Source organism: Puma concolor, chromosome E2 (genome assembly GCF_028749965.1).
Source record: "Puma concolor isolate L17-30 chromosome E2, mPumCon1.1.hap2, whole genome shotgun sequence".
In the NCBI taxonomy this organism is placed as follows: Eukaryota; Metazoa; Chordata; class Mammalia; order Carnivora; family Felidae; genus Puma; species Puma concolor.
The window spans coordinates 58,049,714-58,075,571 of NC_141681.1; the positions used below are offsets into that span (position 1 = coordinate 58,049,714).

Sequence of the window (25,858 nt, forward strand, 5' to 3'; positions counted from 1 at the left end):
TCTAATTACCAAGTATGTGCTCTTCTGATCGACCTGTGAAGTGCATTGCTTTCTTCTGAAGCCCCAGGCCCCCACCCCTTTTTCCTTAGTTCACCATGATATTTGGACCTTATCTTGCTAGACAGTCTGGAATTTCAATGTTTGTGTGGATTTCTTGTACATACACCTATTAAATTTTATTTTCTCCTGTCAATCTGTCTTATGTCAATTTGATTCCTAGTTCAGCTAGAAGGACTTTTAAGGCAACAAGAATTCTTGTTCTCTGACAGAGAATTTGACTTTAATACCTTATTTCCTGGCATCCCATTTCAAGAATAAAAAGATGCTGGAGCAGTACGAAGTCCTTCTAGAGGAGTTGTTATTTTTGAGTTCAGTTTCTGTCACTATTTCAGGAGGTTCCTTATTCATTACCTGTGTAGATACTATCTTGTCAGTGTTTTCTTTAAAATCTTCTAAGTAGCAGTCAAAATATGTATCCCACTAGATTTGTCTAACTGATTAGATGGCTCTAAGGAGGTGGTACATAAGTACACAGATTAAGTATTTCAAGGGTCCTCATTTAGGCCACTTGAGCATTGAAATCATCCTTAGTACAATTTTGAATTTATTTAGATACTTGCAAGTATATCCTCCATGTATGTTAAACATGATTCCCACCACATTGTTGGAAGGTGGTTCTCCATTGTTTTTCCTGTTATAATGTTTTTATTTGTTTGTTTGCTTGTTTGTTTTATTCCTAGTGGGTTTTAATGTTCAGCACTACCTGATGGATTTGAGCTGTGAATGAATGTGATACTTAGAGTGATCTTCCTCCTGCACATGTCGCCCTGAAGATGGTTGATTGTATTTTGTATCTTGGTTTTCTCTGGACTTAGCCTGCCAGAGTGCTCTGAAGGTTAAGTGGCTGATTCTTCTATGATTCTCCTGAGAGAGCAACTACATTATTTGTGTTGTGAATGGTATTCCCTCTAGGATGGCTCCTGGGTGGTGTTGACTCTCCCATTGTCTAATGAGAAGAGCTAATGTCTTTTGTCTTTGGTTTCATTCAGAATTTCATCTACAGAATACATCAAGCATTTACATTGGCAACACTGTGAAGAATTTTGAATTTCTAAGAGGAAGAGACATCTCTGCCACAAACCTGCAATCTGTGTTTTTCCTGACTGTAAAGTGTATTGTGGCCATGCAGTATTACAAAGGAAAATGATCATCCTTTATTACAGTCCTTACTGAACACTAGCCTGTTGTGTGACATGCAGCCTCACATGTGGGGAGTTAGATCAGAAACAGTTCCCTATTGCTAGCCAAGAAACAATTTAAACACTATAAGCACAGAAGAAAGCCTCTCAGATTCTGAAAACGGTTATAAACAGAAGAGGACTGGTCTTCAGGAAAATGAATTTATGATGAAACACTAACCAAGTAATTAAGAAATATCTCTGGTGTCATCACATGCTAAGTTATTTACCAAAAGAGTCCTTCCCAGCTAGATGCTGTATTTCTCTCGTTGGAAAATGAAAGCACCACTGTCAAGAGACATTTCGCATTTTCCATCATAGTTTTTAAAGCTAACTTTTTGATATGCTCAATCTTTTTAAACCTTTTGTGTGGCTCCTGGGTGGCTCAGTCAGTTAAGAGTCTGAGTCTTGGTTTCACCTCAGGTCATGATCTCACAGTATTGAGCATTTGAGCCCTAATTGGGCTCTGCACTGGCAGCACAGAGTCTGCTTGGGATTCTCTCTCTCCATTTCAACCCCTCCCCAGCTTGCACTGTCTCTGTCTCTCTCAAAATACATAAATAAACCTTAAATTATAAAAGTAAACTAAATGTGTATGTGTGTGTTCATGACAGCAAATTTCTAAATTTTACTCTGTGCCTTTAATATGGAACAATTGTTTTGACATGAATTTTTCCTTATGTATATATTTTTAGGTGAAGACCAAATGCATAAAGTCTTGGGTATGTGACATTTGTGATGTGTCTATATCAGAACAAATGTAAAAAAAACTCCTTGCTTTATAAATGCATTACCTCTGGTTCTCTATATAATGGGATATATTAAAAGAACACTGTGTATATACAGTATGTCAGCATTTCTTAGTAAATTCTCTTGAATCCATTTTTAATACCAAATGATGTACAGGTTAGGACTTCGACTCTAACAGACAATCTCAAGTGGGATCCATACCATCAACACAGAGCCTGACACAGGGCTAGTGTCATAGACTCTAAGTCTAAGTTCTCTTTTGGCCAGCAAAAGAGAGGACACAGGATTAAAGCGAGAGATGGCTAATGTCCGGGAAAAGACAAGCACCCTGAATAAGGGTCCTTGCCCCATATTTATTCAGATCAGAAGGCTTACAAATGTGATGGGTGTGTACAAAGAAACAAAGAAACTGTGAACATTAACTTAGGGACATGAGAGAAGGGGGGGGTTGAAGATATATGGTGTTTGGGGTTTGGGTCAATATAACACAAAATCCTGGTGCCGGGCAGATGGGCAGATGGTTGTTAATGGCAGACAGGAGGCGCCGTGCCTGTTTATCTCAGCTAACCTGGGGGATAAGGCAGATGGGAATAACCTCAGGGTTAATAGGGCACCTTTTCTTTTATTAACCATCTCTACTCTGGGCTACTTTGCCTGTAGTGCGGCAGTCCATAGTCTAATTCACCAATTTACCTAACCTGGTCCTATTCTCCTGTGAAAACAGCTTTTCTGCTATATGGCTAAATTGGGGGTGTGTCCACCCTGAACATCTAATCTTGTTTATTTCATATACCTATGTATTGAGCACCTTTGCACCATTTCTATTTTAGGCCTTTTCCTCTCCCTCTCTATTTTGGGGGCTCTGCACCCCCTCTCTATTTTGGGGTACCTTTTCACCTCCCTAATCCTGGCACCTTTGCACCTCCATATTCTCGGGGTGTCTTTGCACCCCCTATTCTTGGGGTGCCAATCTGATTTACCCAAACTCAGGTGTGAGCATTTTATGGCTTTGTATTTCTTTATGCCTTGTTAACCCATTGGTGTAAGCCTGGAGGTTTCCTAAGCTTATCCCCCACAGGCTACAAGCCACAAACCATGAGATCATGATCTGAGCTGATATCCAGAGTCATATACCCAACTGACTGAGCCACCCAGGCACCCCAAGGTGGTCCAGTTTTATTTCTGTGCATGTCACTGTCCAGTTTTCCCAGTACCATTGGTTGAAGAGACTGTCTTTTTTCCATTGAATAGTCTTTCCTGCTTTGCCAAAGATTTCTTGACCATATAGTTGTGTATCCATTTCTGAGTTTTCTATTCTGTTCCATTGATCTACTTGTCTGTTTTTGTGCCAGCACCATACTGTCTTGTTGATTACAGCTTGGTAACACAGCTTGAACTTTGCTTTTCTGTTTCTACAGTATTTGGCTATTTGGATTTTTTTTTTTCTGCTTCCATACAAATTTAGAATGTTTTTTCTAGCTCTGGGAAAAATTTTGGTGTTATTTTGATAGGAATTGCTTTGAATGTGTAGATTGCTTTGCATAATATACACATTTGAACAATATTTGTTCTTCCAATCCATGAGCATGAAATGTTTTTCCATTTCTTTGTGTCCTCTTCAGTTTCTTTCATAAGTGTTCTCTATTTTTCAGAGTACCATTCTTTTCCCTCTTCAGGTAAGTTTATTCCTAAGTATCTTATGGTTTTTGGTGCAATTGTAAATGGAATCGATTCCTTGATTTCTCTTTCTGCTACTTCATTATTGGTGTATAGTAATGCAAACAATTTCTGTGTTTTGATTTTATATCTTGCAATTTTGCTGAATTCATGTATGTGTTCTAGCAATTTTTTGGTGGTCTTTTAGGTTTTCTACATAGAGTATCATGCAGAAAGAGTGAAAGTTGCCCTTCTTCCTTGCCAATTTGGATGCCTTTTATTTATTTTTGTTGTCCTATTGCTGAGACTAGGACTTCCAGTACTATTTTGAACAACAGTGGTAAGAGTGGACATCCCTGTTGTGTTCCCTGACTTTCGGGGGAAAGCTGTCAGATTTTCTCCTTTGATGATATTAGCTGTGGGTCTTTCATATATGGCCTCTATGATGTTGAAGTATGTTCCTTTTATCCCTACTATCTTGAAGATTTTTATCAAGATGCTGTATTTTGTGAAATGCTTTTTCTGCATCTATTGAGAGGATCATATGGTTCTTATCCTTCCTACAATCCTTCCTTTTTAATGACAGTAACCACAACATTAATTACTAATTGTGTTTCTTCATCTATATTTTATATATTTTATATTTTTGGATAACAATTTTCAACTGAGTACATTTGAAGACAGTGTAGGAGTTTTTAAAAATTATCTATCTATCTATCTATCTATCTATCTATTTATTTATTTATGAGAGAGAGAAAGAGAGAGAGAGAGAGAGAGCACAAGCAGGGGAGGGACAGAGAGAGGGAAACACAGAATCTGAAAGCAGGATCCGGGCTCTGAGCTATCAGCATAGATTCAGATGCAGGGCTCAAACTCACAAACTGTGAGATCATAACCTGAGCCAATATCAGACACTTAACCAACTAAGCCACACAGGCACCCCAACGACTGTGTAGGTTTTAACTCAAATAGGAATCAGCCATATGTCAATTGCCAATAAAATTTTATGTGTATTTGGTGTGTAAATATTACCCATACATTGTTGGTACATGACTTTCTTTTTTCTTCTTCCCTTGGTTAGTTGTCAATGGTTGTTTTGCCCTGACTTTTTATCCTGGGTAAGTTGTCATATAGTATTCATGTCATCATCTATTTGTGGATGAATTTATGTTCTCTTTGTGAAGCAAACAGCTTTTTTCAAATTGAAGGTAATTTTTTTACACTGGGCTTGGAACCTTACATTATGCAAGTTAATCTTTCTAAAGTCATATGAACTGGGTATTGTATGTTCATTTTTCCAGGAGGATTTGGTTGCTCAATGAACCTTCCTGGGAATAGAGATCATTTCTCTTCTTTTGCATTATAAGTAATCTTAAGAAAATAGTATTGGATATGAGGGCACAAGTACAGAGAGCAGAGTAGGAGACACAAAACAAGCATGGAATAAAGGCTCTGAGGGAAACCCGATGGGTCAATTATTTGCATTTATGTATTTGGTCAATTTTAATGTGTGAACTACCAATGGATATCCCAGAACTGGAAGATGGGAGCCTATGTATTCCCTTGGAAGCACAGTTTGAATCAGAAAGATGAAACTGACTCCCCAAATTGTAAGTCCTTTGCTCTCCTTTATCTAAGTCTGAGTGTCAGGAAAGTATGAATGTCAGCTTGAGCCACCCAGGAGATAAAGAAGTCAGCAACTGTGTTTCTGAGCTGTTCCAAGAAGGGAGGGTCAGGGACTGGCAGTGGAGCTGTGGAGGGCAATTTTGTGGTGTAAAAGATCATTTTTGACAGAATCTGAAGGACAATTCTCTGTTAGGCTCTTCAAGCCCCTGTAGGCAGAGAGACTATTCCTGATGCAAATTCTGGGGCAGCTGAGTTGTGTACTCACAACATTAGGCCCAATGTATGAAACCGGCGACTGGGTGTGTGAGAAATTACACTGGAGAGATGGGACTGATGGGTCCCTTATGTGTTTTATTACACAAGGTGATCCTGGGTAACCAGTCTTTGCTCCCCATCTGCTCTGTGGTCCTGTGCATTGTGGGAAGTACCAGATCCAAGTCCTTGAGGGATTCATCTGTATTCTCTTTGCACACATGTGAGAAGTTTTGGCAAGAGGAAAGACAGGAATGGGAGAGAGCATCAAAAACTCTGTGTGTTATAACAACATTGTTCAGAGGGAGGACTGGTCTAGCCATAGACTCTGACCCCCGCTTACCTAAACTGTGAACTCTGGTGTGTGGGCTTGGTTGAGATGGGATTCAAGGCTGGTGCTCTGGAGACCTGGACTAGTGAAGGGAGAAGCACATGACTGCAGATTTTGGTCCTGGAGGAGCTATCGGTTCCACGCACCCTCTGTGCACATGTGCAGCACTTGGTGGGGAAACTTTATCTAAGCAGGTGCCCTGGGGATCCATTACCAAGAGTGAAATCTGGGCAAGGAAGGGCAGAGTCGCCATTGGTGTCTTATGCACATGTGCAAAGTGGGCAGAGGGAGGCTGGCAAAGGTGACATACTGAGTCTTCTGCCCAATTATGTTGCAAGTGGGCAAGGTGTTCAAGCCATGTGAGAAAAGTGGTCAAAATGAAAGGTGGTACTGTGTGGTGTTAAACGATTAACTGGGTTACATTCAAATTTTCAAGACTTAATTTGACCATCTATTTTATCTATTGAAATAGTTAAGCATGTTCCACCTGTAAGAAATTGTGGTAAGGTTTTTCTAGAGAGGATTTGGAAACAAAGCAAGGACCTTGTTTGAATAGATATACCTTAAGTGTTTGCCTTATTTTTGGAAGGCCTAGTTGACTATGTTTGTTCATAAGTTCATTTTTTTCCATTCAAGTGCAATGACTGTGATTAAGTTGTGTTTTCCTTACAAGGCTATCAAGATATTAGAGCCTCCTCAGGCTGTGGTTTTCCTGTTTAATTTATTTAACAGTAGAAACATATTTAGTTGGATACTACCTGATTTATGTGTCGTTGTTGTTGTTGTTTGTTTTGGTTTTTTGTTGTTTTTTGTTTTGTTTTGTTTTGTTTTGATTGAGAGAGAGGGAGAGAGTGCAAACAGGGGGAGAGAGGCAGAGAGACAGAGAGAGAATCTTAAGCAGACTCCATGCTCAGTGTGGAGCCCAACCTGAGGCTGAATCCCACAACCTTACAATCACAAACTGAGCTGAAATCAAGATTTGGTTGCTCAACAGACTGAACCACATAGACACCCTGTATTTTGTTTTATTTATTTATTTTTAAATTCGATTTGCCTGTGTAATTTAGCAATGGTCATTATGGGGGCACTGGGGTGGTTCAGTTGGTTGAGAGTCTGACTTTGACTAAGGTCATGATCTCACCGTTTGTGGGTTCAAGCCCTGAATCGTGCTCTGTGCTGACAGCTCAGATCCTGAAGCTTGCTTCAGATTCTGTCTCTCTCACTCTTTCAAAAGTAAATAAACATTAAAAAAAATTTTTTTTTAATTTTTTTTTTTTAACGTTTATTTATTTTTTTGGGACAGAGAGAGACAGAGCATGAACGGGGGAGGGGCAGAGAGAGAGGGAGACACAGAATCGGAAACAGGCTCCAGGCTCTGAGCCATCAGCCCAGAGCCCGACGCGGGGCTCGAACTCACGGACCGCGAGATCGTGACCTGGCTGAAGTCGGACGCTTAACCGACTGCGCCACCCAGGCGCCCCCCAAAAAAATTTTTTTTAATGATCATTATGATGCAACAATCTCATGCCCCAGAACCACCCTGTTAAGTCATGTGTGTAGAAATCAAAGATCCACATTTCATGATGTGTGTGATAACAGGAGACAGATACATTCAACTATGTAATTATATAAACAACAGAGTGTTTCTACAAGGAGGTTTTCTTAATTACTGTGGGATATGAGGTGTTTTTGTGTTGCAGTAGATCTGTTTCTACCTGTGTGAAACAGATCTACTGCAACACAAAAACACCTCATATCACCTTCATGTAGCATGGTTAAGGAAAGATATTTGACTAAGTTTGATGTGACAATATTTATGTAAATATTGAACCAAATTCTCTGTGTTATACAATTGCAAATGCAATTTTACATATATTGTGAAACTGCGTAATAGGGAGGATCCATCTCAACCTGACAAACTGTTATGTTTGAAGATTGATCTATTTTTGATTGTGGGTAACTAATGGAGATTTTTACTTGATTTAAATATTTTTTACATTTTCATTTTACAATTAATTATATGCCTATGTGTAGTTGTTTTCTATCACTACCATAACCAATTGCATGTATTTAGGAATGATAAAAACATAATTCTGTTGTTAATAAGTCTGAATTTTAATGAACTTGGCTGGGCTTTCTGTTGAGGGTACTATGTTAAAATTAAGGTTTCATGAGGCATTGGATCTTCTTGGGAACCTCTACAAAAGCAGTCACTTCCAGGACCATTCAGGTTGTTAGCAGAATCCATTTTCTTCTTATGGTTTCCATACGATCTCCTCCATGGTCACACCTTGTGAGGGGTATCTCTGAAGAAGAAAAAAAATGTTGAGACTCACTGTTTACTCAAAATTTTACCTGTGATCTTTTACTGTCTATTCAATTGAAAGGATTACTGGGTGTCTTATACAAGTAAGGTTATTGCCTCATGGGCTGAAATTAGAAACTGTTGACAATTGTGAATCAAATGCAAATCAGAGAATTAGTGTGTAGAATGATTTGTGACCTACAAATGGACCCCTGCAAATTTTCATTACCTCAAGCACCACCTTTCTTGTCTGCCTCACATTTTGACCTCATTCTCTCTACCCCCAAGGGAGAAACAGAGAGAGAGAGACAGAGACAGAGAGAGAGGGAGGGAGGGAGGGAGAGAGGGAAGGAGAGGGAGAATTGCAAATAGGCTCTGTACTATCAATGCAGGGCCCCACCTCATGAACCATGAGATCATAACCTGAAGTCAAAATAAGTGTCCCTTAACCGACTGAGCCACCCAGGAGCCCCGTTTTTGTTTTTGTTTTTGTTTTTTAAATTTTTATTTTGATGTTTTATTTTTGAGAGACTGAGCATGAGTGGGAGAGGGGCAGAGAGAGAGGGAGACACAGAATCCGAAGCAGGCTCCAGGCTGAGCTGTCAGCACAGAGCTGGGCTTAGGGCTTGAACTCACAAGCTGTGAGATCATGACCTGAGCCAAAGTCAGATTCTCCACCAACAGAGCCACCCAGGCACACCCCCCCTTTTAAAAATATATTTATGTATTTTGAGAGAGGTGAGAGAGGGGCAGGGAGGGACAGAAAGAACCCCAAGAAGGCTCCACACTGTCAGTACAGAGCCTGGCATGGGGCTCAATCTCATATACCATGAGATCATGACATAAGTCAAAATTGAGTCCATCACTCATCAGATGAGCCTCCAGGTGCCTCAGTACCTATCATGTCCTTTTTTTAATGTTTATTTATTTTTGAGACAGAGGGAGACAGAGCATGAGTGGGGGAGGGGCAGAGAGAGAGGGAGACACAGAATCTGAAGCAGGCTCCAGGCTCTGAGCTGTCAGCACAGAGCCCAACGCGGGGCTCGAACTCACAAACCGTGAGATCATGACCTGACCTGAAGTCGGTCTATCAACTGACTGAGCTACCCAGGCGCCCCCCTATCATGTTCTTTATCCAACATGAAAATGTTGAACTTGCTTCACGCTAATAATTATACATATTATGTCTAATTTGACAGAACTTCCTTACCATGTGCTTCTTTTCAAAGTTGTTTTTTATATTATCACACAAAGCAAAACAGAAAGTTAAATCCTAGTATCAATTTGGAATCTTACATGTGTGTATATGTGTGTGTTTGATTAATACTTGGATTTATACAGTCTTTGACATTTATCCTAAATACTAGGTATTCTTTTAAAATTTCAAAAATATTTGTTTATTTGTTTGTATGTTTGTTTGTTTGTGTGTGTGTGTGTGTTTATTTATTTTTGAGCTGTCAGCACAGAGCCAGACATGGGGCTTGAATTCACAAACCGTGAGATCAGATTGAAGTCAGATGCTTAACCAACTGAGCCACCCAGGCATTCTTTTTAAACCTTATCTGGATATGATTTACAACCTGCATAATTCATCCATTTACTTTGTACAATTGATAGATTTTTAACCAATTCAGATTTACATACAAGCAAACCATTGTCAATTTTAGAACATTTCATCACCTGGAAAAGAAACCTCAATATTCTTTAGCTATCCCCACCTTCATCCTTTACCCTCATGCCTAAGCAACCACCAATCTGCTTCTTTAAGGTTTTTCCAGTTTTATTGAAATATTCTTGTCATACAACATTATCGTAGCTTAAGGTGTACATCTTAATGATTTGAGAAATGTATACATTGCAAAAACATTTACCACAGTAAGTTTACTTAACATCCACCATCTCACATTTATCAAGTTTTTGTGTGATAAGAATTTTGAAGAGCTACTCTGTTTAGATTCTTTCAAATAGGCAAAACAATATTGTTCATTTTAGCCACCATATACTGTATATATGCACCATATAATCTTCTCTGACAACGGACACAAGTTATTTCCATGTCTTGATTATTATGAATAATGTGGCATGTTGCTTAGTTTTCTAGTTTTGTCCTTATAACTGACTTCTAGTTTCCTGCCATGGCGGTTGGAAAAGATGCTTTGATAGTATTTCAATCTTAAACTTATTAAGATTTATTTGTGGACCAACATATAATCTATACTGCAGAATGTTCCACATGCACATGAGAAGAATGTGTTTTTTGCTGTTGGATGCAATGTTGTAAGTCTGTCTGCCTAATGGAATTGAAGTCTGATGTTTCCTTATTGATATTCTGTCTGGATAACGTATCCATTATTGAAGATGTGGTATTGAAGTCCCTAGCTATTGTATTGCTCTTTCTTTTTCTGTTCTTGTCTCTTAATATTTCCTATATATATTTAGGTGCTGTGGGGTGCATAATTATACAAGTTATATCCTTAGGTTGAATTGACTCCTTTCTTTTTCTTTTTCTTTTCTTTTTTTAGTAAAAGCAGGTTATATTTATTTCAAAATCGATAAAAGATTACTATATATCGATCAAAGAATTTTTTTTTTTAGGTAACTGATGCACATGCATCCAAATGTTGATAAAATCAATGCACAATAAGATTGTATAACAAAAGGAAAAAGCAATAAGCAGAACTAAATGTCTTATCAATACAAATACAACACAGATATACAACACAGCTTTAGTGGAACATAAACAAATCTTACATACATGTAATAGCTACCTTACTCCAACATTAAAGGAGTGAATGTTTTCTATGTAGTAAATACACATATAATGTACAAAACCTTTAGTCACATGTAATGTAGTCTAAAAAGTGTGAACCAAGTAGAATATAAGGTTATCTTATGGGAAGATGCAAATTTGAGAAAGAACTCAACTTGCAACAAACCCACTATCACAAGTATTGCAAAGGTGACCCATAAAAAGCCTATCATTTGTAATTGTATACAAAGAAAAACTACACAGAAATATCAGAAATATTACTGGGAGATATTATTGTAACTTGCCTGAAAAGACAAATAACTTATCGAGGGCTTAAAAGAGCAGATAAAAATATAAAGTAAGTAACATGTTGTGAAAAAATATGATGTATATAATAGCAAGATGTTAGAAAACTGAATACTGTGGAAAACATTAGCCTCTACAAGTTGGTTTTGATAAATTATTGACTGCTTTTCCAGTAAATCACCCAAGATTTTCTTTGAAACTGTATTTTCCCACACACTTCAAAATCTGGAAGCAATAGGACCTCCTCAAGTTGTCATTTAGTGTTCTTTTTTCCCCCAACCCTATAAACATAGAAATACATTTTTGAGTATCAAATAACAATTTAGAGGAGTCATTAGACACAGATGTTCGGAAATATTACACAAGCTACAATTCAGGTACCTGGACAAACACCACCAACATTTATGGAAAAAGGTGTTTGTTTTCCATGTGGTAAGTACTACATGAGTTATAGAACCACACCATTCCTGTTCTTCAAAATCAAAATGGGGGGAAACTTTCTTGCTATTCTGCCAACCACATTAACTGAAAACTGCACAAACTGACCCCTTTATTTTATATTGATCTTCACTGTGCCTTATTACAGTCCTTGGCTTCAAGTCTATTTTGTCTGAAGTAAGCATAGCTACCCCGCTTTCTTTTGGTTTCCGTTTGCATGGAATATCATTTTCCAGACCTGCACTTTCAGGCTGAGTGTGTTCTGAAAGTGAAAGTGAGTCTCTTGATGTCAGCATATAATTGGATCTTATATTTCTTTCCATTCAGTCTATCTATATCTTTTGATTTGGGGAATTTAGTCCCTTTATATTTAAAGTAAGTATTGATACAAGTATGGTATAACTGTTGTCATTCTCTACATTGTTTTCCAGCTGTTTTAGATTTGCTCATCCTTTTCTGTTTGCTGTTAATCTTTGTGATTTGATGATTTTCTAGAATGGTAAACTTTGATTCTTTTCTCTTTATCTTTTGTATATCTATTACGAGTTTTCATTTTCTGGGTACCATGAGGATTCAGGAAGACATGACAGTCTATTATAAGTTATGAACATCTTAATTTTGCCTACTAAAACTCTTTCAGACCTGAAGTAATTATTCAAAAATCCTATGTCATTTTAGGAAGACTTAGCTATTCTCTTTCTGATATCTGTGAAGATTTCTTCCTTTCAACCACTTCGATTGATATTGACTACTTGTAACTATTGCTAGGATGAAGATGCATCACTTTTTTGTGTGGATTGACACCTCTTTCCCTTGAAGACCAGCCAGTAAAATATTTTATTTGTAATATTCACAAATGTTTTTAGTTTTAATAAATGGAGAAGAATGATGTTTTGAACACCTACTTCATGGTCATTTACATCAGGGTTAGAAGCACAAAAAGCATCTCCATTTAGATTTTCTTCACATATTGTCTTTCATCTTCCATGGAAAACTAGATATGCATGAGTCCCACCTAAGGAAGAATGGCACTTATATCTTTGATGCAGCAACAATCGGCCACATGCTTTCACACACCCACTGGGAATAAAAACATTCTGAAGTGATTTGAGAGTAGAAATGCATTAATATTTGCTAGTCACAATCTTAAATAGGTTTAATGTAAAACAAAAACGCATATGGAAATTGATTATACCTATGGAAAAACCCAGCCCTTCTATCTTTTGAAGCATAATAGTATATACATTATCTAAATGTTTAACTTCGTATTATTCCTTATAATAAGTATTTTGGTGTAATGTAATGTCTGAATAGGCTGATGTACTGCTTTCTGCTGTGAATTCTGTGACGTTTATTGACATTTCATGTTCAATTAAATATATTTCTAAGTGCTTCTTTCAAGTTATTTTCCATTCTGTACTCTATGACGTTTTCAAAGTGTGTATTGATAAAGAAGGTCTTTGCTCATTCATTAGGTTTGTTTGATTCATGCATTTTTGGGTATTGAATAAGGATTAAATTCCAGTTTAAAGGTTGTTCATTCTTTTTACATTTTAGAGTTTTCCTCCTTTATGAGAACTATGATGTTGAATAAGTTATGAGTTCCAGCTAAAGTTTTGCCATATTCATTACATTTGTAATGTTTCTCCTAAGTGTGAACAATGAGATGCTGAGTAAGGATTGTGCCTTCTGAAAAGTTTTACCACATTCTTTGCACTTATAAGGTTTCTCTTTAGTATAAATTTGATGGTGAATGAGGCTTGAATACTGATTACAGGGCTTGCCAAATTCTTTATGTTTATAAAATCATCTCCAGTAAACATTCTCTGACAAAGAATCAGGGATTAGCATTGCTTAAGGTCTAGCCATTCTTTACACGTGTATCATTACTCTTCAGTATGGATTCTGTGATGTGGAGTAGGGTTGAGCAGTCCTTAAAACTTCTCTCACATATACTCCAGTATGAATTCTGTGATATTAAATAAAGGATGAACAGTGATTAAGGCCTTTCCCACACTCATTACATTGATAATGTTCTCTCAAGTATGAATTATGTGATGTTGAATAAGGTGTGAGTGCTGGTTAAAGGCCTTGCCACTTTCCTTACATTGGTAAGGTCTCTCTCCAGTATGGATCCTGTGATGTTCAGTAAAGCTTGAGTTCTACCTAAAGGCTTTGCCACATTCTTTACATTGATAAGGTTTCTCTCCATTATGTATTCTGTGATGTTCAGTAAGGCATGAGTGCTGGCTAAAGGCCTTGCCACATTCTCTAAAATGTTTCTGTCAGTATGGATTCTCTGATGTGTAGTAATGTATGAGCATTGGTTAAAGACCTTCCCACATTCCTTACATTGGTAAGGTTTCTCTCCTGTTTGAATTCTGTGATGTCGAGTAAGGTCTGAGTGCTGGCTAAAGGCTTTTCCACATTCTCGACATTTGTAATATTTCTCTCAGTGCAAATTCTGTAATGTTGATAAGGTGTGAGTGCTGGCTAAAGGCCTTGCCACATGCATTACATTTATAAGGTTTCTTTCTAGTATGGATGCTGTGTCGTTCATTAAGGCCTAAGTACCTGCTAAAGGATTTGCCACATTCTTGACATTTGTAATGTCTCTCCTTGGTATGGATTCACCTATGTCCACTGAGTGATGACCCATCCTTAAAGGTTTTACCACATTCTTCACATTTGTAAGTTTTCTCTGTAGTATCCATTTGCAGTGTTGAGATAGTGTTGAGTGCCTGTCAAAGGTTTTGCCAAATTCCTTACAAATTTACCCTTTATCACCTGTACCAATTGTCTTACATGTATTTAGTCTTGATGTTTGACAAAAACGTGTTTCCAGATTTATTACATCTGTATGTGTTTTTTCCCACACCAGTCCTCTGATGATCAGCAGTATTGGAGGACTGCTTCAGAGCTTTCCCACATTCCTTATATTTATGAGGATTTTCTCCAATATGCATACTCTTATGTATAATAAGTTTGGATCTTTGATAAAAGTCTTCCTGACCTTTATTACATTCAAAATGGTTGTCCTGCAAATGGGTTCTCAGACGTTTCTTAACATATGAGCCCTGGTTAAATTTTTTTCTCAGATTCACTGCATTGAGCAATTCTATCCCCATTGAAAATGCTAGGGTTATTTTGTAGGGCCACCTCCTCAGTGAAGCACCTCCCAAATTGATACCACTTAGACCTTTTTTCTTCATTTTTAAATCTCTGGTTTTTAGAAACACTTGACTGAAAGGTCAATACAATTCTATTTTCAAGTTGGTTCAAGTAATTATTTTTAGAATGGATGAGTTAATTCCCCAAATGCTCCAAAGTTTCTTTGCCCAAATATGTATATTTGAATATTTGATTTGAGATTGTGCTTACAGATACACACTGCTTTGCACAAGTAGAGGACATAAAAGGGGAGGTTTTCCAAAATGTTTTATATCCTTTGCCAGTTTCAGCAGTGAAGTTCTTATTCTGGGCAGTCGACTCGATTTGGCTGTGTCCTTCCTTATATCTTTGATGCACTTCACTCTTTCCATCGCTGTCCCAGTTTAACATTAAGTGTAAATTCTCAAGGGTACAATGTTTATATGTACCCAGTGACACTTTTTCTAAAGGAGCTTCTATGCATCGCTTTGTTAGGAAGCTCGAGGTGCCATGTGAAGATACAGCTAAAAGATATGAAATATCAGAAAAGTAAAATCATTCCACTTTTACTACTCTCAGATGAATGTACTGAGAACCTCTAATATACAACCTTAAAATAAGTCAGAGAATGTCAGAAAGATGGTTGAGAAGGAATCTTCAGGACTTCATTCTTCTGTGACACAGAAACTCACACATAATGTGCTGAAGACATAGCCTAATAGATCATTCTGTAGTATTTCATGGTGTAGCACAAATCACTTTCCTACACCTCAAATAATCAGGAAAAGTACCATATGAGCCAAGATTTAGTAGAAGGAAGAAAATTTAAACAGAAAACAGAAATTAAGACAATAAAATACAGCAAAAATAGGAAAAAAACAATAGGAGGAGTTGACATTCAGAAATAATCAACAGGGGCACCTTGGGTGGCTCAGTGGGTTAAGCATCTGACTTTGGCTCAGGTCATGATTTCACTGCTCATGGTTTTACGAGCTGTGCTGACAGCTCAGAGCCTGGAGCCTGCTTCAGATCTTCAGATTCTGTGTCTCCCTCTCTCTCTCTGCCCCTCCCCTGCTTGCACTCTGTCTTTCAAAAATGAATAAACATTAAAAATTTTTTAAAAAAGAGAAATAAGCAACAAAACTTGTAGACATATAACTCAAGTAAGAATGAAAAAGTGAAGATCACTTAAAATCAGAAGGGAAGAAGTAAAACAAGATACAGTACAAGTGATAGCATAGAAATAAAAATAATTATAAGAGAGACAGAGGATAATTATATGCCAACAAATAGGTATCAAAAAAAAGTATCTATTTCAAATAAAGGTATAACCTATGTAACTCCATCATGGAGGGAAAAAAATGTCAGAGGAGCCCAGGTGGCTTAGTCAGTTAAGGGTCCAACTCTCAATTTTGGCTCAAGTCATGATCTTAGACACATGTGATGGAGTGCCATGCAGGGCTCTGTTCTTCTCTCTCCCTCTGCCTTTCTCCCCGACTCACTTGCTCTCTCACTCAAGAAAAGTTCAACTGACTTACAACTACCAAGTAGATTAAAAATGTAATAAACAAACTCCCAAAAAGGAAAAGTCCTGTGCCAGTGACTTCACTAGATAATTCATAGAAACATTTAATGACAAAGTACTTGAAATCTCCTCAAGCATTTCCAGGGAGTGAAAAGGGAGATTATGAAAAGACTCTGTCATACCAGCATTTACAGGTTATGAAAGGCAAAGGAAAACGCTACAAATATAGAAGACTACAAACTACTACCTGTGGGGAGTACTCACGCAAAGTCCACGATAAAACACAGCAAAGTGGGGCGCCTGGGTGGCTCAGTTGGTTAAGCGTCCGACTCTTGACTTCAGCTAAGGTCATGATCTCAGGGTCGTGAGATTGAGCCTTGTGCTCAACTCATTGCAAACCGCAGAGCGTGCATAGGATTCTCTCTCTTCCTCTCTCTACCCCTCCCCCTCTCATTCTCTGTCTCTGTCTCTCTCTCTCTCAAAATAAATAAACTTAAAATAAAAACAAGGAAACTGAGGGGCGCCTGGGTGGCGCAGTCGGTTAAGCGGCCGACTTCAGCCAGGTCACGATCTCGCGGTCCGGGAGTTCAAGCCCCGCGTCGGGCTCTGGGCTGATGGCTCAGAGCCTGGAGCCTGTTTCCGATTCTGTGTCTCCCTCTCTCTCTGCCCCTCCCCCGTTCATGCTCTGTCTCTCTCTGTCCCAAAAATAAAATAAATAAACGTTGAAAAAAAAATTAAAAAAAAAAAAAAAAAAAAAACAAGGAAACTGAATCAAAAGCGCATTTTACCAAGGGTAAAATCCATTCTGTAGAATCAAGCAAACAAAAGACTTTTTAATTTTTAAAAAATGTTTATTTCTTTATTTAGAGAGAGAGAATATGCACACACATGAGGGCAGGGGAGTGGCAGAGAGAGGGAGAGAAAATCCTAATCAGGCTCCATGCTTTCAGTACAGAGCCTGACAGGGGTTCAACCTCAGGAACACTGAGATCATGATGTGAGATGAAATCAAGAGTGGGAGGCTTAACCGACTGAGCCACCCAAGTGCCCCAAGCAAAACCCTTTCATTTCTTTTTTTTTTTTTTACATTTATTTATTTTTGAGAAAAAGAGTGAGACAAAGCATGAGCAGGGGAGGGGCAGAGAGAGAAGAAGACACAGAATCTGAAGCAGGCTCCAGGCTCTGACCAAGCGGTCAGCTCAGAGCCTGATGTGGGCCTCGAACCCACAAACTGTGAGATCATGACCTGAGCTGAAGTCAGACGCTCAACAGACTCAGCCAACCAGGCGCCCCAGAACCCTTTCATTTCTAAATAAACACCATCAAGTTGAAAACTAGGCTGACAGTCACTTTACAAAAAAATATTTATGCTTAAATCCAGATACATTCTGAGGAAAATAGAAAAAAAATTAGTTATTAATTTATTGTGAAGTAAAATTACATTTATGATTAAGATTTTTTTCTAAATGTAAAAATTTTACTAATTATCTACCTCATAGCTCATAAAGCACATGCCCAAGTTACAACTTTGATCTAATAAATCAGAAATGAATCTCTTATGTAAGTACTTAGAAAGTGAAAACATTTATAACAAAGTTACAGGAACTTCATATAACACAAAATATGAAAATGATGAAATTATTAAGAAAGAAGGTAACCATTGAGACTTAATAATAGGCTGCAAGTTCTAAGTTCTAAATATTCTAGTTTACCTATGGCATTAATTTAGTTATGAATGTTAGGATAAACAAATTATTTCACCATTGAGAAATGGGACACACAGATTGGAAATTTCTTATTTTAGTTCATACAAAGAAAAATGAACTTCTGATGTGAAATAAAGGATAAGATTTTCTCATTTTAGGAAGGTGCTTTGTTATCTGATGAAATTACTGAATCTCAATTTGGTACAATTAAGATTAAAGCCTCAGTAACATTGGAAAGCATAAAACAGAAATCATGTGATACTTGTCTCCAGTGTTCCTGGGATTTGGACCCCAGCCCCCGCTTCCCCCAGTATGCCCACCACTACCCTGAGACACTTCTCACAGGAGGCAGAGAAACTGGAAATGTCTTAGCATAGAGTTCTTCAGAAGTACAGAAAATTCCCCAGGGCCCTCAAAGCAATGGAGAAGTTTTCAGGGTATTGTGGCTCTCACTGTGGATGTGATGGACCACCAGTGGGCTGAAGGAGAATCCTTAGAGAGTGTAAGAGCATGATTTGTTAGAAAACAGATGTCCCACTGTGAGAGGGAGAGACATAAAACTAGGCTTCTCAAACTAATTTCCATTCAAGGAGCCTACTTGAACCACATTTTAAGGTCTATCTTCCTACTTCCTATTTGGACCTCACCTCTGTCATTTGCTTCATTCATTCCCACCTAGCTGGGTGTGAGGCTACTGTCTCCTTTCTCTTCACATCCCAGAGCTCCCTCTGTCGTTCCAAAAAAAAATGACCAGGTCTGTTTTTGAAACAATAGACCTGATTATCAGAAAAAAAGAATCTAAGTATTGCTGAAAATTCTACCTTTCAACCCAGTATTGAACTCAGTAGAGAAGAGAGGACATTGTAGAATTCTAGAAAATGATTTCCCAAAAGCTGTTGCCCAACAACCCCTTTAAAACATGCAGGAGGGATTTGCAGTGTTCAGATCTTGACCTCCACTTCCAAGTACTACCACTACAGTAATGAGTAGCAAATGGAGATTAAGTGGGCAATACCATTTTATGCCAGTCAATGTTTGCAATTACCAGTAAACTACAGAAATTATGATCTTGCATTAAAGAAGGGGAATCTACAGCTGAAAAGTAAACATCGTGAAGATTTTTCTCTACATCTACAAACCCCTACTTTCCCTTACTGAAGGGATCTGAATCTCAGTCATGCAAAGAGGAAGCTTCCAAGAGACAGTCTTCAAAGGAAGGAACAAAACCCTGAGTGTGGTTTGGGAAGTCTGGAAGGAGTTATCCTCACCCAATAAGAGGAGGTGTCCATAGGTCTCTAACATCACATCCCTGTACAGTTCTCGCTGACTCTGGTTCAGGCATCCCCATTCCTCCTCAGAGAATTCTATGGCCACATCCCTGAAGGTCAGCAGTCCCTGCAATAAAAATGACAGTTACCAAGTGGCCATAGGCTGCATTCATAATGGTACCCAAGATGAAAAAGGGAGTTAATGTCACCAGCTAGACACCAGGACCTGACCTTCACTGTTTACCTGCTTGTACCCACTGACCATAGTCCCACATATAATCTCTTCATTCCACCTTATCTTTTACTTCGGGCAAAACACCCTATGGGAACAGCCTCCTGTGATGAAAACAGAAACTATACAAAAGTAATGTCTTCTCAGAGAAAGAGCTTATACACATCCAGCTTGAGCTCAACTCCTGACTCACATCTTTTTCCCAAACTCTGTCTTCACATTATATTTTAGCTCTGAAGAACAGAGGTCAGTTTTCAACAACAGAATGAATGTGTATAAGAAGAAAACATTTTCCTTCATCTGTTCTCTATTCTTTGGCCAGTCTAACAATTATACTGACATCAGGCAGGTTCAAAAGAGGGAAAAAAAATAATTTCTTAATTATGGGAACTTTAAAGACATGAGACTCAAAGACAGGCAATCGATGCTTATATGCCATTTGGAATGAAGGAGAAGGGGGTAGGGCTTTACAACTCAAGAAGCAGGAACTACATCTACATTCAATGAAAAAGGAAAGAGCAAATGTTTATCAAACATGTTTGCACTGCCACGCAGATAACTCTTTATAAATGGTTCTTCGCTGGGGGCACCTGAATGGCTCAGTCAGTTAAGTGTCCCTCCTTGGCTTAGGTCATGAAGTAGCAGTTGGTTAGTTTGAGCTCCACATCGGGCTCTCTGCTGTCAGCACAGGGCCAACTTCAGATCCCCTGTCTCCCTATCTGCTCCAACCCTGCTCGTTCTCTGTCTCTCTCTCTCAAAATAAATCAATAAACTTTACAATAAATAAAAATTAAGTGTTCATCTCTGCTATTAACTCCTTCCTAGTAGATGTCCTTCACCTAATTTATTCTTGGCATATGTATCAGCCTCAGAAAAGAAGGACATCTTTCCATTGCCAGCAACTTAGAGGTTGCTAGAGGATATTTTGTTAAGTTAAATAAACCACATACAGAAAAATATATACTGTATGAAATCACATACATGCAAATCTTTAAAAAGGCAAAATTATTAAAGATTAGCAAGTTTGTTGCCAGGGGCTGAGGATGGGGGAAATGTTTAGATGTTGGTCAAATGGCAAAAAGCACTACTAATGCAGGATGTGTGAGCAGTGAATGTTTACACCTCGGTGAGTGTGCTTAATACTAGTGTATTGTACCCTTGAGATTTGCTAAGAGAGGCTATCGGAAGTGTTCTCAACACACACATGTACACACACACACGTATTAACAATGGTAGATGAGGGACATGTTTATTGGATAGATTGTGGTAATGACGTTGTAAGCAGGACCCAAGGGTACAGGAGCACCTGGTTCCAGGGGCCCCAGACAGACCCAGTTCTGCCACTCATGGCTGACCAAATCCAAGGGCAAGACAGAGGACTTTTGCTGCCTCAATTTTGACCTCAAACTTCCTCACTGGGTTCCTTCCAGCTTGTCTCCTGGCTCAGGAGGAAGACCCTGAGGACAAAGTATCCCTCAGGGGAACTGGAACTACCCCTCACGCCTCAAAGACTGCCCTGAGCCAGAAAGACCCCACCCTAGACTGACTCCTAGACAACGACAGACTTCACTGTCTACCTGCAGGTCCTGACTCCTTTTGCCCCTCCACCCACCTCTCCCCTTTTCCCTTCCATACACCTGGAAGTGTATCCAGCACTTTGGAGACAGTCCTTGAGACGTTATTCAGCCATCTTTGCAGTGTCAGCCTCCCTGAAATAACTTCCTCTCGTGTTTTGCCACCTCTCATCTCTCTGCCTTTGGATTTTTCAGTGGTAGGTGGCCAAACCCGATCTGTGTAGGACCCCCGGAGTCGGCAAGAACACCGGCGAGATGAATGGTGATAAAACAAGAAGGAGATTTTCTTCACGGAGGCCAACACTGAGAAGAGAGGTGACCAACATCTCAAACACTGTCCCCAACCTGTTGAAAATCCTTCCACGTTTATATAAAGAAAATGTAGGACGAAGGGTGGTGGTGCATGAAGGTGGTGAAGGTCAGGCCAATCACTGCACTGCTGTCAGTCATGTGGGGTCTTGCTGGCTCAGGGCAGTGCCTGTTGCTGGAGGGGGTAGTTTCCTTTCCCATCCTGGGGTGCTTTCCCTGCTGGGGCTTCTTCCTGAGCTAAATGTTGACCTGGAGAGAAGAATGGAATCAGTTAGAAAGTACAGACCAAGATCAAAATAGCCACAGTTGAAGGCACTGCTGGGTCCTCTTTCCATTTCACAAAGTCTATGTATATTAACTATTTAAAGCTTGACTTCTAGGTGTTCAGAAATAGAAAGCAGGGTGATGAATGGGTTGGCTCCTGAAACTCCCATGGAGCAAGAATGTCCTATCCCCTTTTGGGGGTGTCAGAATTCCTGTCCCTTTCCAGTTGTTCAGGCTGAACTAAGAAATTGACATGAGACTGGGTAGTTCAGTTGGTTGAGCATGTCTTGGTTTTGTTTGTGAGATCAGGGATTGTGAGATCAAGCCGCACATCAGGCTCTGCTCTGACAGCACAGAGCCTGTTTGGGATTCTCTTTGTCCCTCTCTCTCTGCCCCTCCCTGGTTCTCATTGTTCTCTCTCTCTCTCTCTCTCTCTCTCTCTCTCTCTGTCTCCCATTCTCTCTCTCAAAATCAATAAACTAACATTTTTAAGAAAATTGAGACTGGCAAAGACTATCCTTGTAAGCTGTTTCTTTTCAAAAGAGTCAATTGACATCAAAGCTCAATATAGACCAAGTGAACTTCAGCACATCTATCCATTTCAGTTCCTCAGCCTGGAAATGTCTATTCATTATTGACTACCACCAGCTTTCTTTTTATATGTATCAGCTGACACATCCGCCTGCATTTTCTTCTGTCCCAGGCAGTTCACTATTAAACTTATGACTGAAAACACTTAAAAATGCTAATGGATTTCCTTGAGCATTTCATCTATCAAGATGTCAACATTTCTCCTAGGACACAAGGCACAATGTTTACCACTTGATCTGCAATGTCTGCATTCCCTAAAACCTAGCTTTCCCTATAGCTTCACCTGTGGTCAGTTGCATTACAATTCAGAAAAAATTTCCCTTAGCCCTGTTTCTTGAAGGACCATCTAACCTTTAAACTGTCTTTGTGCAACAGTTTTCGAACTCCACATGCAGATAAATTGGAAGACTATAATGTATCATATTGAAAGATACACATTCAAAGATAATTTCTAGTGTTTCTTCATTATTACAGGAAAAACTTATATTACTGCTAAGACTCTGGCCTTTTTGCCGGAACCATTAACAAAATATTTGTAGAGCTGCTTATATGATAATTATGAAAGGTTTTATTTTATGCCTGTAATTTATTATTTTTTGCTAGATAGATTACATTTTTTCTTAGTTTATTTTAATTAATTTATTTTGAGAGAGAGAGAGACTTCCAGCACAAGAAGGGGAGGGGACAGGGAAGAGAAGACAGAATCCCAAGCAGGCACCACGTCATCAGTGCACAGCCTTATTGGGGCTGAACCTCAAACCGTGAAATCACCTTAGCCAAGATCAAGACTCAGAGGCTTAACCGCTTGGGCCACACAGGCATCCCTAGAATACATTACTTTATTCACGATTTTACTTACAACGTCACTGACATGTACTTGAACATAACACTCCTGGAGACATGAACATATAAATGACTGACAGGAAGAACAACAGACTACATTTTTCTCATGAGATGGGGGAGTTTGGGTATAAAGGTTACAAAGATGCTCCCTAGGACAAGGATGCTTGGGGTAGCTGTTATTTCAGGAGACGATCTACTTGTGGTACTGCTCCTACAATAGGTTGGCCCTTCAGCTTGCACATGCATAGCAGGAAAACCATAAATGAGTCCTAAACACAAAATATCTGAGGTGTGAGGATCATCATCCTGTCTAGAGGATGTGCGAGTCTGCAAAAGAAGTCTTAGGAAATTTAGGAAGAGTAAAATCATACAAGTATCTTATTTTGGCCACCATGGACAGAAACTAAGTTATTCTTTGCTTTTAATGTGTATTTATTTGAGCGACAGAGAGTGAACAAGTGTGAGTGGTGGAGGGGGAGAGAGGCTCCATACTCACTGTGGAGCCCCATGTGGAGCTTGACCCATGCCCATGAGATCAAGACCTGAGCAAAATCAAGTTAGAAACTCCACAACTGAAGCACCCAAGCACCTCCAATTCCATTTTTAGTAATTTTAAAACCTCATCTACTGTTCTCCTGAATGGCAGCTGCACCATTTTGCATTGCCACCTACAAACAACACGGTTCCCCTTCTCTTCATCCTCGCCAACCCCTGTGGTTTCTTGTGTTCTTAATTTTACCCATTCTGACAGGTGGAAAGTGATATCAGTGTTTTGATTTGTATTTCCCTGATGATGAGTGATGTTGAGCATCTTTTCATGTGTCCTTTAGTCATCTGGATATCTTGTTTGAAAAAGTGTCTATTCATGTCTTTTGACCATTTCTTAACTGGGTTGCATGTTTTTTTGGGTGTTGACATTGAGAAGTTTTTTTTTGTAGATTTAGACTTTTCATTCAAGTCTCAATTACTATGTCATCCCCATCTTTCCAAATGATAGGGTTAAGTTTGTCCTTTTTTGGTAAAGCACATACACTTTGAGCTATAAGAGAGAATTTTGGAATCGAATTTCAGCAAAAACCAAACAGTCCCAGAAAGCCTCAGAATTGGTACTTAGTTGTAGATTTTTGATTTTCGGGATGCGTTGAAACCTAGTCCTTGTTCTGACAGCAAGTGCCTTAAATACCCATGCTGGTTTTGAGCAAACTGCAATTTTTCTTTGGACACTTGATGTCTCTTTAAAAACCACGAGTTTTCACAGGTGTATGCTGGTGTCATGCAAAGAATCTTGAGAAGGGGAGCAGAGAACAAAATTATATGCATACTATAACAGAGGAGAGACTGCAGAAAACTTACTATCATCCAATATAGCCTTAAGATCGTCACCTATAGGATGGACGCTCTGTGGAACCCTGAGGCATTACTGCCCAGGTGTATTGCCTTTCCTCCCAAGTAAAGGAAAAGATACTGGCTATCCATATCAAATGGACTATTTTTAAAAGGACTACATGGGCCAGTTTCAGGGAATAATTGGTCTTCAGTAGGAATCGATGTCACTAGTGCATGAATGTTGGGAACAACAGGATACAGACAGATAACGTTATTTATTGCTCAGGGGTCCTAATCAAACTTCCATCCTCAGCCTTTGGGTTTTCTCACAGGTACAATAGGGGTGATACAAAGACTGGAACTACTCCCCTCTTAATATAATCTTCCCTTGCCAGGACTCTCCTTCCCAGGAATCCCCTTCACCCTAGGACCCCTCCTCCTCCCCAAAGGAGCTCCTCCACCCTCTGCGCTCTGCCCCCCCAACCCAGTCTACCATGGTACCGGGTCCTGTCCTTCATTGCAGCAGTGGCCAAATATTTCTCGAGCATGACCATTGATCTAGGGCCTGAGTTTTGTAATCCACTATTATGTGTTTGATGCCCGGTTGCATTTCTTTACTTATAGGGTAATGATTAATTCTAGACAAAGACTTTGAGGGATCTATGTGAAACTTGATGCGTGATGCACTGTGGATCGTGCCAATATCACTTGAACATTCTCATCACAAGATGGTTGGTAGGTCATCCAATAGGACTAAATGATCAGTTCCACTAACCTCACCTGAAGTGCCATCACAGACAGAGCATAGAAAACACGTTGAAATATCATTTATCTCCTCTTGTTTCCAAATGTGGTTACTACTGTCAAATTCTTGATTTTCCCACTTTTGGGGGAAAAGAAATTCTGGCATGACATTTCCCAAAGAAATCTCAGTCCAGTGAATGAATTGGGGCAGATGAACTAAGGAGAAATGGGTGTGTAATGTTCAAAAGGCCTAGACACAAAGGAAAAAAGTTAATAGACAGGGACCCATTGCTATGTATTGAAGACCTATATTCTTTGAATTGTTTTAGTTCTCTGAAGCAGGGGCTGCTGGTAGCATTGGGTTGGAATACTAAGAGTGTAGCTCAGATGTCAATAAGGACAGAGACAAGTTTATTCCCAGGGAACAGAGTAGTTTCTCCAAGCCAATTGACAGGGAGGACTAGGAAGATGCCTGTGGTTTTTGGAGCCCTGTCATTGGGAATTAGGAAGACATGGAGAAGTTTGGCTAAAGAGCTCAAGGTGTGTTTGGCTCTTAAATTTGTCACTCTCCTTTTTCCAATATCCAGAAACTCTGATCAGAGAAGAAGAAATGGGTTTAAATCTGAATAATAACCATAGCCTTCCTTACTTCCTAAAATGGTTCCCAAGGGATCC

The 25,858-nt window shown here is 39.1% G+C and overlaps 1 pseudogene; it reads right to left on the reverse strand.

The window, feature by feature from the left end:
• Positions 1-13,628: 13,628 nt before the first annotated feature.
• Positions 13,629-19,565, reverse strand: LOC112850897 (uncharacterized; annotated as a pseudogene).
• Between the last annotated feature and the right edge of the window lie 6,293 nt (positions 19,566-25,858).